The sequence below is a fragment of the Poecile atricapillus genome, chromosome 2 (assembly GCF_030490865.1).
Source record: "Poecile atricapillus isolate bPoeAtr1 chromosome 2, bPoeAtr1.hap1, whole genome shotgun sequence".
Taxonomy (NCBI): Eukaryota; Metazoa; Chordata; class Aves; order Passeriformes; family Paridae; genus Poecile; species Poecile atricapillus.
This window is the reverse complement of record NC_081250.1, coordinates 55535222-55551054: the sequence shown is the minus strand read 5'-3', so window position 1 is coordinate 55551054 and position 15833 is coordinate 55535222. Positions and strand designations below refer to the sequence as shown.

At 41.1% G+C, this 15833-nt stretch overlaps 1 long non-coding RNA gene across 1 annotated transcript; it reads left to right on the top strand.

Moving 5' to 3' along the window:
• On the top strand, positions 1–12743 carry LOC131575370 (uncharacterized). Its single transcript, XR_009276773.1, has 4 exons — positions 1–30; positions 1959–2034; positions 7641–7731; positions 10456–12743. It is a non-coding gene; the product is annotated as an uncharacterized LOC131575370 (long non-coding RNA).
• The last annotated feature ends 3090 nt before the right edge of the window (positions 12744–15833 follow it).

Genomic DNA, 15833 nt, shown 5'->3' with positions numbered 1-15833 from the left:
TGTGAAAGCTGTGGCACAGAGAGCTAAAAGGTGAGCTGCAGCTGCAGTGTCTAGAGCTGCAAAGAAAATCACAAGGGGAGGGAGTAAAGCTGATGCTCTCAGGGACCCAGGGGAAAGTTGAGAATAAAAGTGGAGCAAGAAGGCAGGGCACACATCCAGGACAGCACTGTAAGTATAGAAACTGATGGTCACTGTCTCCAGCACTGAGGTTCACTGATGACTGCATTTTTTGTGTGTATAACACAAGTGGTTATACAAGCATGGTGTTTATGGGGTCAGGCAGGGAGTCTTCCATGGCTGCCAGTTGTTTGCCAGCAGAGACCAGTCTCTCCTATTTTAGTCCTTGCCTTTGGATGGAACTGCTGTTTCAGCTGAGGGAAGGAAATAAAAACATGCCTGACACTGGAAAAGCTCTGGGAGAAACACTATAATCTGTGGTGGGACTGTGAACTGCTCCTCTCTTAGTATTCATTTGCAACAAAAATGCCTTTGTCTATACAAACTGTGATGGCTCACAGTTGTCATTCTCTTCTTTTCCCCCTCTCAGTGACCAAAATTCAGAAGTGCCAGTGTACATGGCATACTTTCTTTCATAAAGCAGTGTATTCTACAGAAAACCCAAAGGAGAAAAGTGCTAATTGCCAGCCCTGCAAACTGTGCTACACCCTTGGATCCTTCATGTATCATATGTGGTTCTACAAAATGCCAAACGTGTTAAATGCTCTAAAGGCACCACCTGAAAGAACTGTGAGCTTTCTTCATTGGTGCCTGGGAAAGACAAGTACATTCATTAACTTGCAAAGTGTAAGTCTCCTGTGCTTATGTGTCTCAGTGCCCCACATTTAAAAGCAAGTTCGTAAATGCTTAAATTATTCCTGAAAAAATGGAGCAGAGGGTCCTAAGCATTTTTTTTGTTGAAAATTAATATTTCTAAATTAAAAAAAAAAAAACCAAACCTTCAAATTCCTCAAATCACACAAAGCCCAAGCTTGCTTTTTATGTTGCCCACCTCCGTCATTGTTCAGACCTCTCTGTTGCAGTGAATTTTAAATAAAAACCCTCTAATTTTCACTGAAATGTCTTTTATTTCAAAAAACAATTGTTTCATATTTTTCTATGAAGTCAGAAAATCAGAATGAGGTGAATGAAACAAGGTGGTCAAATCAGAAATATGTTTTGAAACTCAGCTGAAGATTGCCTTTTTATTGTCCTGATTAAAAAAGTCAGTCAATCATTTATAGCACTAAAGAATTCCCTGAGGACAATAATATAATTTCCTGTTCTATCCACCAGATCCCAAGGTTGCTTTGGGAATGAAACAGTATAGGTTTACTCAAAAGGAAAGCAGCCTATCAGCTATCTCAGCAAAATTACACATCCAAACCTGGTCACCTTTTAGATTTGTTAGCTACAGTGATGCCACGAAGCATTTAACTGCAGCATCAGATTTATCCCAGTCTCTACAGAATGTCTGCTGCATTATCAGTGTGATGGAGGATTTACTGTCAGATGTGGTCTTTTAAATGTTTACAGTTGTAGTCCTGCTTGTAAGGAGGGCTGGGACTCCTGCCAGCTTTGTAATCTTTTCTATTCAGTTATTTCACAAACACAACCTGGAAAATGGTCCAAGTTTTTAATAAATCTGCACTTTAATCCTCTTCACATGTACACAAGCACTCCCATCTTGGGAAAAGCAGTTCTTGAAGAACTACTCATGTAATTAAAGATAAGAACGTGTCTAAAAGTTTCCAGGCTAGTGCTTTAGAAGACAAGCAATGCAAAAGGAAAGTAGGAGAAGATTTAACAAAAAAATCAGGTAAATACAACACACACATATATATGTGTATATATATACACATACACATACACATATACATGTGCACATATGTACATATATGTATGCATGCATGTATATATAACTATAACCTTACGTGCATTTGTTATTGGTCGTGGAACAGAGCATCTGATGCTGCCTGCAGAGGCCAGGATGAGTCTGCTGGAACAGAGAAAGCCAAGAACACCAGAGATCACCAGGTAAGTTATGTCAGAGTACCTTCCCATACAAAACCCTATCTCTAAAAAGTTAAAGGGGAGCAACACTATCAGTATCAGGAAGGCCTGTTGCCTTAAAGATGATATAGTTGTCACCTCTGTATGCCCCATATCTACTGCAGATGCCTATGAAGATCTTATAAAACTAGCATACTAGTACCCTTGTGTACAATCCAAGATATACATACCACTGTGGCTCTGTGGGGATTTGTTACATTAAGTTTACATTAAGGTAAGATTTTACTATCAACCCTAGCACTACTTTCAGATTAAATAAGAGGTTCTAATAAGGCCAAAGTGAAGTACTGTTTTATTTTAGCAGATCTTAGGTATCTGAAAACTGTTGCTGATTTAGCCTCAAGTCACTTCTCTACGCAGTAGCGTGTGGTTACACAGATTACAATACTCCCTCCAGGTAAGAAAACTCTGGGCTCACACTCTCCTGGTGTGCTTAAGCCCACCTTCAGCCTGTGCTCTTACTGTGTCTGAAAGTGTACTGTGCAGTACATAAAGCTTATTCCAGATCTATGCTAACTCCCAAGCTGCTGCATGCATGCTCACGCCCAAAGTAAATTTATATATATTTATATGGGTTATTTATATTGTAAGGAACAATCTATTAATTTAGTCCTTTTATAAATGTTGTTATAGGTATAAAAGAGAGTAGAGTTGATTAAATAATTTACTTTTCAGGCACAACAGTTTGATCAATAGGTCAAGGAGCTGTGCTGGATTTTTAATCAAACAGATTGCCTCCTGTACAGTCAACAGTTTTCTTTGGCAGTTTCCCTTTAAGTTATGGAGGTTAAAAGTGCAGAAGATCAAAACCTGCACTCAGTCCATCTCACTTTTCACAGTTGCTATTATAAACATTTAAATTTCCCCCTATAGGTAATTGTGTATATAGAGTCATATATCATACGTGTGCATTTATCACAGACACAAACATGAAGATATATTTTTGAAAAAGAATGCTTGATAAAAATCATTGCTACATCCTGAAAAGCAGCATATTGGTCCCTTGTAAAAGAGAGAAATCATTTGTGTTCATTGTACTGCTGAGTAAAGCCTTTAAGACTGTAACACTAAGGCTCAGGGGAGTCTGGGGTCTGTATCTACCCTGATGGATGACTCTCTTGCAAATGTCTTTCCTGCTGCCTCTACAAAGGTTGGGGGCATTACAAAGAAATCTAAAAGTCTAGAAGACAATAGTCCCATTTAGAGTGGCAAAGGAAATTTCTGTGTCAAGAATCAGGGTCAAGCTCAGATTCCCCATGTAAAGCCAAGGAGAAAAAAACTATCACATTAAGCTGAAATGAAAATGATTATAGGTTAACCTGTACTTTACATTTAGATGAAAAATTTAACGTTTTCTGTTATATATAGTTTACCACAAAGTATTCCTTCTTAATTCAGGAGAAGCAACCCAGGAGAAAAACATGGAAAGAAAAAGATGTGCCTTTTTATGAGGGAGAAAGATTTTCAAGTTTGTCACTTGTAAAGACTCCAGTGCACAATTTTCTTTAATCTTTATGTCAGAGGGCTTTGGGACAGTTAATTTTAGGGAAAGACAGATGTAAAATCCAGCAAATGGCAGATGGTAGCGAAAAACTATATTCCAGGGAGACTTAGAACAAAGCAGTAGCAGACGACCTCTGACCCATGTAATTTGTGCTTCTCCTTATATCCATCACTCTTATGCAGCATGGAGCAAGGTGAGAGCTGGGATGAGGTTAAATCTGGCCTTTACCTCCTAGACAAGTCTCTCTCCCTCCCTTTTCAGGGTCATTAGATCTGTAGAATTGCCCCTTTTCCTGGAGCTGCTGTTTCTCACTCTAAGTTCTTGCTCTGGTTAATTACATGCTGAACCAGTGTGTTTCTGTGTATGAATAGAAAGGGGTTTGCCTGCTAAAACACTGTGGACTTGTCAAAATTACATAATTTCCAACTCTTCATCCAAGGATCTTTTAAAATAGCATCACAGTCCTCCTGCACTTGGAGCTTAAAATATTAGACATCTTCTAAAACACCACTTGTGTTCAATCTCCTTTTTAACACTCTCTGTATGGTCTGCTTTATTTTATTAGACTGAGAACCTGGAAAGAAAACAATTTCTCTGACTGGAAACTGCACATATGAGTGTGAGAAACATCAGTTCCTGCAGCATATGCCTACCTCTCAGATTACAGACAGAGACTCATTGGTAAACTTGGGCTGTCCCTCAGCCTTCTTGTGCCTTGCATCAGGATGGCAAGAGTTGTAGATGTCTGACACAGTCTGTGAACTTCCCTGGCAAAGAATATTTCTGCATGTGTTATCCGATAAACAGTTTATTGAAAAAGGAATAAACTAGACATGACTGAAACCACACCAGAAGTCTATCAACACAGGACGTGAAAAAAAGAAGCAAGGAGCAGAGTGATGCACATAAGAGGGTTTTCAAAGAAATTCAGTGAATACTGCCTCCTCTCAACTTCCCTGAGTTTTCAGTTTACTGCAAGCATCTTGAAAAATCCTTACTCACTCTGTTCTTCACATTACAGCAGCACCACAAACATTTTGGTAGTTACCATCTTGTCACACAATGAGACTGCATTGCTCTGCTGGAAAACTTCCAGTTCTCATTATCCTTGAGAAGGATATATGGCTGACTTGTTCAGCATTGCTCAGCCAGTGGCAAGCTGTAACCTGCATCTTTGCATTTTTCAGCACTTCCCCTCTGTAGGAAGAGACAAGAGCATACCTTTCCATCCCCTGAGGTGTTTGGTGTTTTCCTTACAGCTTGAGAAAAACACGGTCTGAAAAAATCAGTAGATGAAAATCAGTAATAGTTTAATTGTTACAGGCTAGAGAATATAGAGGATGAGATTTCAAGGGAGCAGTTTTGTACATGTCATGGCCTTGTTACTTCCTTCTGGGTATCATGAGGGACTACTCTAAGTCCTCACCTGGTCCACTGGCTGGCCAATTGGAGCCGTGATAGCCATCATGTAGCCTCATCATGATTTCTGAGGAGAGTAGCTCCTCAGAAAGCTGTGTTAAGAGCTGAGGGGGAAACAAGGGGATATTGCAACCTGTGCTGGATCCTGAAAATCTTAGCTAGTCCAGAGGACAGCTCTGGTGATGCAGCAGTGGTGGCAATCGCACAGGGATTTTGCCATTGTCTTCATCCTACATCCCTAGACTTTCAGATTGATGTTCCAGCCCATACAGAAAAATTGAGGGAAGGAGGAAGGAATTGTGCTAGTGGTCCTTTCTTGGTTCCTATTGCTAAGCAGATTACTGACTGCTACTCAGAGCAGGATGGTGTCCTCTGTCTGCAACCATCTCTTCCATTACAGGAGATATTACAAAGCAGATAATGCAAAGTATTTCTACAGGAGAGAAGAACCCCTCCATTCGGTGAAATTTGTCCCTAATTTCACTGCCTGCATTTCAAGCTTGCAATTGTAACAGCAAAAAGCTGTGTTAGTCTTTAGCATTTTATCAATTTTTTCTATAATTTCAATAGAACTGAGCCCACTGGAGGTTTAACAGCAAGCTGTTGAGCCTAGCATGGGTACATTACATTACATTTCATTCATTTGAGACATACAAGCTCTGCATCATGTGGGATTTGTGTAAATACAAGCACAGATTCCTTATCTGCAGAAGCTTGCTTCTAGGAGGTGGTTAAGCTCATTAAAATGGTACACAGAAAATTGCGCTCCTATAGTTTCCATTTCAATTACTATAGAGTGCACAACGTACTGAATCTACTGCAGTTTAAGACAAAAGTTCTACTGGTTTAATAGGGCCAAAATGTCACAAAGTTAATTCCCTAACACAGCATAAAACCTGAAAACTGTCCCAGAACCGTGACTTCAATGATTGGAGTCTGGACCTCAGGAAATGAAATTCTCTGTTGGCTCAGAGGCAAATTTTGTGCCTTACCAGAAAGATGTTCCTAATGACACAGTTGTTAGAATAAGAAACATTGCTATGATATGTAGAAAATGTGCTTGATTAAACAGCTAATGTGATCCTTTTTCTGTTGAGCATATAGAGGTGGGACATCACCAGGATAAACTGGGTAACTTTTGCCTAAGGGTGGTCACATATATTTTCGAATTCAGCAGTACTATTTTGACCCACAAGACATTGAGGAAATGTCTTTTTTGAAGTAGTATCATAGTGAAAAGTGACCATTTGGGTTATGTGGAGAGAACAATGCCAGGGTCATGTCATAGAGGGGAATATTTGTGAGGCTGATATGCAGCTGTTGGTATCTATTTCAGTTACATTAATAAAGACTGCTTCAATTCAAGCAGTGCCCAACCATAAAGTACCTTTTTACCTGTTGTTTAATTAAATGGTTGTTCTTTGGTTAGGTTATTTGAATACCTAATCAATGATGAAACAGCAGAACAATATCAGCTGATATCAGGAAATTTTGAAGAGGCAGACAAGACCTGCCTCTCTCTTTTTTAATGGTCCAGTGAGACCACAAAGGACTTATTTTTCTTTGCCAAGGCCAGGAAATTATTAATATAAAATATGAATGAAAAGGCAGACAGATCTTTCAACAAGTTGGTTTTTCAAGCAATGTTGTAACCAAAAATTCAGTAAAATAAAAAACTCCTTAACAGCATTACATCATTAAGAAGCAGGCATTCTTTATTTGGCCAGATGCACAGGAAGGTAGCTCCTCCCAAAAGCCCTGCATGCTGGGTACAGGAAAGTCTCTTTTTATATACTGTGTTTGCACACATTCATATTCATTGATTGTCCCAGACTAAACATACATATGATCATCATTTCCTCGCAAACATTAACGTATTTCCCCTCTCCTTTATGCATGCATTCTTCTTTTCTGGGGGTGTCCCTGGTGGTTGTGGACCCAAGTGTTCCAGGTCACCTGACTGAGTTGGCAGGACACTGAGGCTGGTGAACTTCCAGTTCTTACACAGTGGGCATTGTACAGTTTCCATAGGCCAGTAGTTCTGAAAAACAAGTATTGTGTTAGCTTAGATGCACTTAAAAATCCCAAATAAATCCTGCAAGTGCATTTCTGTAAAGCCAGGAGGGAGGAGAAGAGCATATTCTCCTCCCGGCTCCCTCTGCTGTCCTCCTCTGGAACAGTACTTTATGGCTTCCCCATTAGAGCAGCAGGAAGAGGAGATGATGGTGTTAGAAAGACGCAGGGGGGAAAGGGTGGACATATGCCAGTGTGTGTTCCATTTAATATTCAATTACTTATGTAAAGTGAAACAGCTCCATCCAATTAGACAGCCTGCATTCATCCAGACCCTGTGACACTCCACAGTCCTGTCTGTAAAATACACAGACTTGGATTTGCTGGAGATGGTATGAATAAAATGGAGATGGCAACCCATTTCCTTGGGCCCCTAGGACCAAAAAAAAAAAAAAGAAGAATGTCTCTCTACATTTCACACACTTTTTTTTTCTTTTTCTTTTTTTTTTTTTAATTATTATTTCTAACGATCTGCAACCTATCTTAGTGCCAGACTTTGTGAACACAAATGCTAAGCAGGCAGGGTTAACCACCATTTTCTGAGCAGCAAGACTTGTTCTCCCTCTTCACCCAGCACAGGAATTGCTCCATTTGGTATAGTGAATCCTCTTCCTTAATCCTCAATGCCATTAAGATGGGGACATCTGGGAAATCAACCCCATGAGGTAAGTTATCTGCTGTGAACTTGACTCTGTGCATCTGACTTGAGTCATTTATTGCCTCTTCTGGGATAACATATGACTAGTTGTTGTGACCTGTACACAGGAATGCACAAAACAGACTGCAGAGTAGCTTCTTGCTCTAACTTAGCTGGGTCGACTTCTGCCAGCAATAGTAGAAAAATCCGTCAAAATTATTCTAATTGTAAAAGCTGAGCTTGTCTGCAATTTTGCAGGGAGCATATGTATTGATTAAGATAAATGCTAATGAGGACTCTCTAAGACCAAAAAGAAATACTCAGACATTTGTCAAAATTTTCAAATCCATTTCTGTTCTTTCTAAGTATTTTTTATTCATTACACCTAAAATTTACAGTAATATTACATGGTGAATCAGTGCTGGAAAGATACTAGCTGTCCCTCATTTTATGTAAAAGAATTTAATTTTAGACAGAAGAGGAATGGAGAATTATTTTTGCTAATTAGTTCTAAAAATCATTCACTTAGACAATCACTGACTCTTTTGGGCTTAATGGGCAGTGTGAAAGCAATGCTACATCATTTTTCTTGGATCTCTACAGGATTCATAAAGGCCTAGATCTGAAAACTCTGCTGGCTGAATCTGTCATGGCTAGCCTGGTTATGAGCACCCCTTCTTTATACCTTAGCAAGGTATAAATAACAATGTCATGATTGAGAACATCAGGACTTCTTCCACCTCATAAAATTAGGAAGAGGGAACAGTTTTGTTAGTTATTGAATTCCAGCTGCTTAATTAGTGTTTACAGTATCTCTCCTTGAAAATAGCCATGTGTATTTCATTCCCTACTTGCTTGTTTAATTTAATTAAATCAATTGTTGCACACCTGTTTCCACTTACTTAAAACAAGCACTATCTGCAGCATATCAAATATGAAATAACATTGAAAGTAATTAATATTTATCCTTGAAATGTTTCTTTTGGAATGGTATTATTTACCATTATAAAGCCCATATAAAATTAATCAGATACTAAGTTTATATCTTAAAACACCAATAGATCATAACCTTCTTTTGAACTGTACAAGCAGATTTGAACAGGCACATGCACAGAAACAAGAAAGACATCTAGAACATTTCATAGGAGATTGCAGAAAAGCTTTTTCTTTCCTTGAAAATGGATGCTCTGTTAATGAATGCTGGGAAGAAACAGCTTCAGGGGACATCAAACAGGTATTTCTTAAGCTATAACAAGTAGAGAGAGGTTCATCTACGATGGACCTTACACCCAAGAACACATGTATGTCACTTATATTCCTAACGAGAAATAGAGTGACACAACTAAGTTCCTAGACTTCCTGCTTATTGGGAAAATCTTGAACATGGCTCAAAACCATAAGGCAATTAAAAAAATACCAGACATACTTTCCTACCCCCTCCCCCTTTTTTTTTTCATCTAATGATCTTTGTGAGGGACTTTAACCATCCTGACACCTGCTGGAGAAGAAACACAGAGAAGCACAAACAGTCTAGGACGTTTCTGTTCCATCAGTTGTCACTGGTGACAACTTCCTGAGAGAAGTAGTGAAGAACCCCAAAAGGACTGGTGTGCTGCTTGACTTTATACTAACAGGGAATACATTGTTGGAAGTTGTAGGCATGTGGGGGTCAGCCTCTTCTCCAGGGGACCAGGAATAATGTGGCTAGCAGGAGCAGGGAGATCATTCTTCCCCTGTACTCAGCACTGGTGAGGCCACACCTGGAGTTCTGTGTCCAGTTCTGGACACCTCAGTTTAGGAAGGACATTGAGATTCTTGAGCATGTCCAGAGGAGGCAACGAGGCTGGTGAGGGGCTGGGAACACAAACCCTGTGAGGAACGGCTGAGGGAGCTGGGGTTGTTTAACTTGGAGAAAAGGAGAGGTGACCTTATCATTCTCTACAACTCCCTGAAAGATGGTTGTATTCAGGTGGGGGTTGGTCTCTTTCACCAGGCAGCATCTGACAGAATGAGAGGACACAGTCTCAAGCTGTGCCAAGGGAAATATAGGAAGGATAAGGAAAAGTGTTTTACAGAAAGGGTGATAAAGTACTGGAATAGTCTGACTGGAGAGGTGTGGAGTCACCATCCCTGTCTGTGTTTAAAAAGACTGGATGTGGTGACGTGCCATGGTTTAGTTGAGGAGATGGCCTGGGTTGGAGGAGGGCATGGGTTGGACTGGATGATCTTGAAGGTGTCTTCCAACTTAGTGACTCTGTGATAAAGGGGAAATACACAGGAGGTGGGAGCAGGGACAGGTCACATTAAAGAGGTTGTCAGAGTAACCAGAAATGAGACAAGAAAGGCCAAGGCCCATCTGCAACTAAATATGACCAAGGAAGTTATGGACAACAAGAAGGGCTTCTTCAAATACATCAATAACAAAAGGAAAACCAGGGAAAATGTGAGCCCATTACCAGATGGAGAGCTCACCCTGGTAAAAAAATGGATGCAGAGAAGGCAGAGTAACTGAATGCTTTCATTGCATCAGTCTTCACTGACATGGCCAACCCTCGGGAATCTTTAACACAGGGTACCAGGGTCAAGGAACATTGATTGGAAGGAAAACTTTCCCTCATTCAGGGAGGATTGGTTTAGAGGACACATAGGCAGCTTTGATGTCTGCAGGTCCATGGGTTGTGGGATGCACCCACCAGTGCTGAGAAAGCTGGAGGACATCACAGCAGGGATGGTCATCTTTGAAAAGTTGCAGAGATCAGGAGAGGTGCCTGAGCACTGAGGGAGAGTAAATGTCACCTCAGTCTTCAAAAGGGGCAAGGAGGACCCAGGGAATACCAGCCAGCCAGCCAAACTCAGTCACTGGAAATGTGACAGAGTGCCTCAAGATGAAGGCCAGCTCTATCCACATGGATGACAAGAAGGGGATCAGGAGTAGTCAGCATGGATTCACAAGGGTAAATCATGCTTGACCTGATGGCCTTCCATGATGAGACAACTACCTGGATGGATGAGGGCAGAGCAGTGTGTATTGGCTACCTCAACTTTAACAAGGCTTTTAACTCTGCCTCTCACAATGTCCTCATAGGTAAATTCAGGAAGTGTGGACTGGATGAGTGGACAGCAAGTTGGATTGAGAACTGCCTGAATGGCACATCCAGAGGGACAAAATCCATAGAAGAGGGTCTAGCTGGAGGCTTGTCACTAGTGGTGTCTGCCAAGGTCACTATAGGGTCCAGAATTGTTTCACTTGTTCATCAGTGACTTGGGGGGAGGGGTGGATGCCTCCTCAGCAAATTCACTGACAACTCAAAGCTGGGAGGAGTGGCCAATACCCAAGAGTGTTGTGCTGACATTCAGAAGGATCTTAAGAGGTTGGAGAGAAGGGCAGAGAAGAACTGTCTGAAGTTCAACAAAGACAAATGCAGAGTCCTGCACCAGTAAGGCTGGAGGCCAAACTGCTGGAAAGCAGCTCTGTGGAGAAGGACCTGTGGGTCCTGGTGGACAACAAGCTGTCCATGAGCCAGCAGTGAGCCCCTGTGGCCAAGAAGACCGATGGTCTCCTCGGGTGCATTAGGAAGAGCATTGCCAGCAGGTGGAGGGAGGTGATCCTGACCCTCTACTCAGCCTGGTGAGGCACATCTGGAGTGCTGTGTGCAGTTCTGGGTTCCTCAGGGCAAGAGTGATGGTGCTCCAGGACAGTGTTTCTGGAGCAGGTTCAGCAGAGGACAACAAAGAGTTGTCTTCTGCCTTGAGAAGATGACTGAGAAGGGAGCTCTTCAATGTATATAAGTACAGGAAGGGAGGGTGTCTAGAGTAGGGAGGCAGGCTCTTCTCAATGGTACCAAACAATAAGGCCAGAGGCAACAGTGAAAAACTGATTGTCCCGGGTTGACTTTATGATACTGGTATCCCCAAATGGCCTGGTTTATGTTATATATTAAGTTCTGCAGCTTTAAGGCTGGCTTTGAGAGTTAGGGAAGTTGAAACTGCTGGAGGCTGATGGGAGTTTTATCTCCTAGCCAATAACTAACCATTTCTGAGACTTGACAGTGATTTTGACAACTGAAAAGTGAGATCAACCTGTGAACACCTACCTTAAGGTGTAAGCCCAGGAATTTCTGGCTCTTTTTGGTTTCCGGCTTCGGAAGAGGTACCAGGCTCCTGCTCAGCCTCTTCCCCCACCCCCAGGCTGGACAAATCAGCAGAGGGGTGGCGGGGGGAAAGCGGGGTCAGCTGGGCTCAGGCTGGTTCCTGGCTTGGTTTGCAGTTTCTGCCGCTGAACTGAAACCTGACACCATGAACATTTGCAGCTTGAGCAAGACTTTAACTCTTTTACTACCTGGATGAGACTTGCAGATTAATTTTTTGTTTTTCCCAGAGAGAGGGGAAGAGAGAGAGATCTACATGTAAGGAGACACCATAAAACCATCAAAGACAGTGAAGAAAGGAATTAAGTTTTAGAGGGGGAAGAGAAAATAAGGAGATGCTTTAATAAGCAGAAATATTTTTCTGTTAAAGCTATGGAGATGGATAGTAGTGTTCTGAAAAAAACCAAAACTCCTTTAATTCATGACAGAGTATATTGGGAGGAATGGAGTGTTCAAAGTGTAGATTTTGAGCAAATGGTGAAGTGGTTGTGATCCTGTGAGATGGTGGAACAGAGGGGAGAGAAGTAATAGTTAAAGATTTGGGACTGTTGAGAGGCAAAGAGAAGACTTCTGTTTCCAGAGAGGCTCACAAAAACAGATGAAGAGAACTTTTGCCTTTGAATAACTCATCCTTAAAAATGACATCCCTAGACTCATTGACCCATAACACACCTCAGAGTGATGTGAAATGGGAGAGAACTGATGACAGATTTCCAGGCAGCTGGCATCAGAGAAATAGAAAGCTATGAAGAAAAATAGTTTTCTCGTGAAAAACTCCATAGATTACCAGAAGAAGACTTTTTTTTTTTTTTTCTCTACAAAGATTGATGAAAGGATTATAGCAAGAATTGGGACTGTTTTAACCACCAAAGTTTTTTTGTGTCTATGTTGTCATGTGAACAAGGGAATGGTTGTGTAGTGGGGGGAAAAAAAAGGGTTTTCTGGAGGTTTTATTCTGGTTTCTTATTCTTGTAGTTTTTGTTAATAAACTTTCTTTGTTCCTTTTAAGTTTTAAGCCTGTTTTGCTCTTGTTCTAATCCCTGTCTCACAACAAGAAATAAGTAAGTTTTCTAGTGATTTTTTTAGTTACTGCTTTAAAACCACGACACTGATGCATGAAAAATTCTACCTGAATTTGAGGAAGAACTTCTTAACTGTGCAGATGACAATACAGTGGAACAGATTGCCAAGAGAAGATGTGGAGTCACCCTCTCTGGAGATACTCAAGAATTGTCTGGATGCAATTCTGTGCATTGTGCTCTGGGATGACCCTGCCTGAGCAGGGAAGTTAGACCTAATGACTGCTCTGGTGGTCTCTTCCAACCTCTCCCATTCTGTGATTTTGAGCTGTTGCTGGTGCCAAAGATATCATTCAGAAGGTATTCAGGCAAAGCCAGGGTTCTGGTCCCAACCACTACCTGCCTTCAGCTGCCCTGGTCAGTAGCACATCTCTCCCACCCATCTCCCAGGGGATATGGTGGACTACCCCAGGACATCCTTACCAAACAGGTTATAGACTCTTCTTTCCCTTCTGGAAAGCATTATACTAAAAATATTATGAAAATATTATTACCCATATTTCACTTATGTATAATTAGTCGGTAAACTATCAGCAGCATAGGATTAGATAGCCAGAGAATCCCTGTGTTTTACAGACTCTCTAAGACTTCAGCTGTCTTAGACTCTTCCTCTCAGATTTTATCTTCTTTCCATGTACATCCTACAGAGAGTAATTAATTATTCAAAGGTCTTCATTGACTGTGACAGCAGTTTCACACAATTCATGAACACCCTGCAGAATTGTTACTTTCCCCCTGCGAATCCAGAGAATAAAAGTATAAGTTACTAAAAATCCCCAATTAAGGTTAGAATTTAAAAATAAACTTTTTTTTTTCTTATTATACTTTTCTTCCAGAGTTGCTTTCCTTATTTATTTCTTTCCAAGTCTGGAAATCCCCAGCAAATCTGACATAAATTTCCAACACATCTGTCTTTCGAATTGCATGTGACAGTTCATGCTTCACTGACAACATTCTATCATCTAGCAGTGCTAACTATGGATGAATGTTTATCTTTACAAATGTTTTAATAGGTATTTTATTGTTTTGACACATTTCTTTCCATCTTGTTTATCTAGGGATTAGCAGTGACATGTCTAATTCATTCTGAGCTGTTGTACTGAATTTGTTGCGGGCTCACAGTGCTAGCTCGCTTCTGCCTAGCAGAAGATCATGACGTCTTGCTTAAATAGTCCCACCAAGATTCCCTGATCTTTTGTTGAGTGTAAAGCTTTACCTGAGAAGTAACCTACTCTACAACACAGAAAAGGACTGAATCTGAGAGTCTGTAATAAAAAAACCCAACCCAACCAATAAAATATCCCCTAAAACTCTACCAAAACAACACACTGGAGTTCCCATGGGAGAAATAAAGAAGGAGTAAAACTATAAGGGAAAAATAGTAACAGAAGTGTCTGCACAGTCATACAGCACATGGAGAGAATCATTTATCTATCTGCCAGTCTTAAAAGGAATCTGCAAACTCATTCCAACCAAATGCTTTGCTGATGTCCATCCCTGGATTTTCTTCACTATGGATAAGTGCCTGCTGTCCAGGAGATGCATCAGGTGGGCAAGTATCAAGTGTGACCATCTTCTTTGTAAATTCCCAAGACAGACAGGATTCCTGTTCCCAATAGCCATTCTGTCGCTGAAGTGTGGCCCCAAGCAAAGGGACCCAGGCTTCCTGTTTTTCATGTTTGCAGCCGCCTGTGCATCTGACTCCTTTTTCTTTTATTTCCTCCTCAGGCCTCTCTGTTTCTCACTATGCTTCTCTTTCTACCTCCTGTCTTCACTCTATATCCATATTTTTTGCCAACTCTATGTCTCCTCCTTCTTTCATGTATTTTTTATTTTGATAAGAAGAAACTATGTTTTGCATAACATTTCCAATTACAATGGAGACTCTTCAGTTTGGAGATGCTAGACTCCTCAGGTTTGCATAATCCAAAAAGTGATGGAGAAAATGAATGCATACCACTTTTTCATGAAATCATGCAATTCTAGAGTTAGAGGATATTCATTAGAAGTAGGACATCAGTTTAAAACTGATTAAAAAAAACAGTTCACATACAAACTAGCAAACTTCTGGACTTACCTTCCACGGGAAGCAGTGGAAGTTTATGGTAAGACAATACAAAAAGGTATAGACATATTAGGACAAAGAAAGCTAGTCCCTCTCCTGAGTGGGATGTTGGATTAGCTCAAAGTCACAGAATGGGAGAGGTTGGAAGAGACCACCAGAGCAGTCATCTGGTCCAACCTCCCTGCTCAAGGAGGGTCATCCTAGAGCACAATGCACAGAATTGCATCCAAACAATTCTTGAGTATCTCCAGAGAGGGAGACTCCACATCTTCTCTTGGCAATCTGTTCTACTGTATGGTCATCTGTGAAGTTAAGAAGTTCTTCATTACATTCAGATGCAGCTTTCTGTGTCTTTCTGAGCTATTGCTTGGCATGACTGAGAAGAATGAAGCCTTACCCGGGTCCTCCTCAGCTTGGAGGGCACTAAACTTGTTTGCTAATGGCAAGTCTTCAGGAGAAACAGGAGCATTTCTCCTTGCATGCAGTGACACTGGAGAACGGCAGCATTCTAGCCAGCCCTCCCTCCTATTGGCTTCTTGTGAGATGGTGCAGAGCCCACCTACATCTCCAGCTTAAAGAAGGGTTGAGGCTCCTGAGTCTGTAGGGTCTCTGAAAACATACTATCTATCTCTCACCCTCATGAAAGATTTGCAGCCTACTTACTTCCTCATGTAACTCCTTGATCTGGTGATATAGTTCCACAACATATACACACTTTCTACAGAGAAGACTCTTGGTCTCAGCCTCTCAGATAGGCACCAGGCACTCTTTACAACCCGAGAGCTGCAGATCTACATCTACTGCTTAGGAGGAAACCTCCAACATCACATATAGGCAA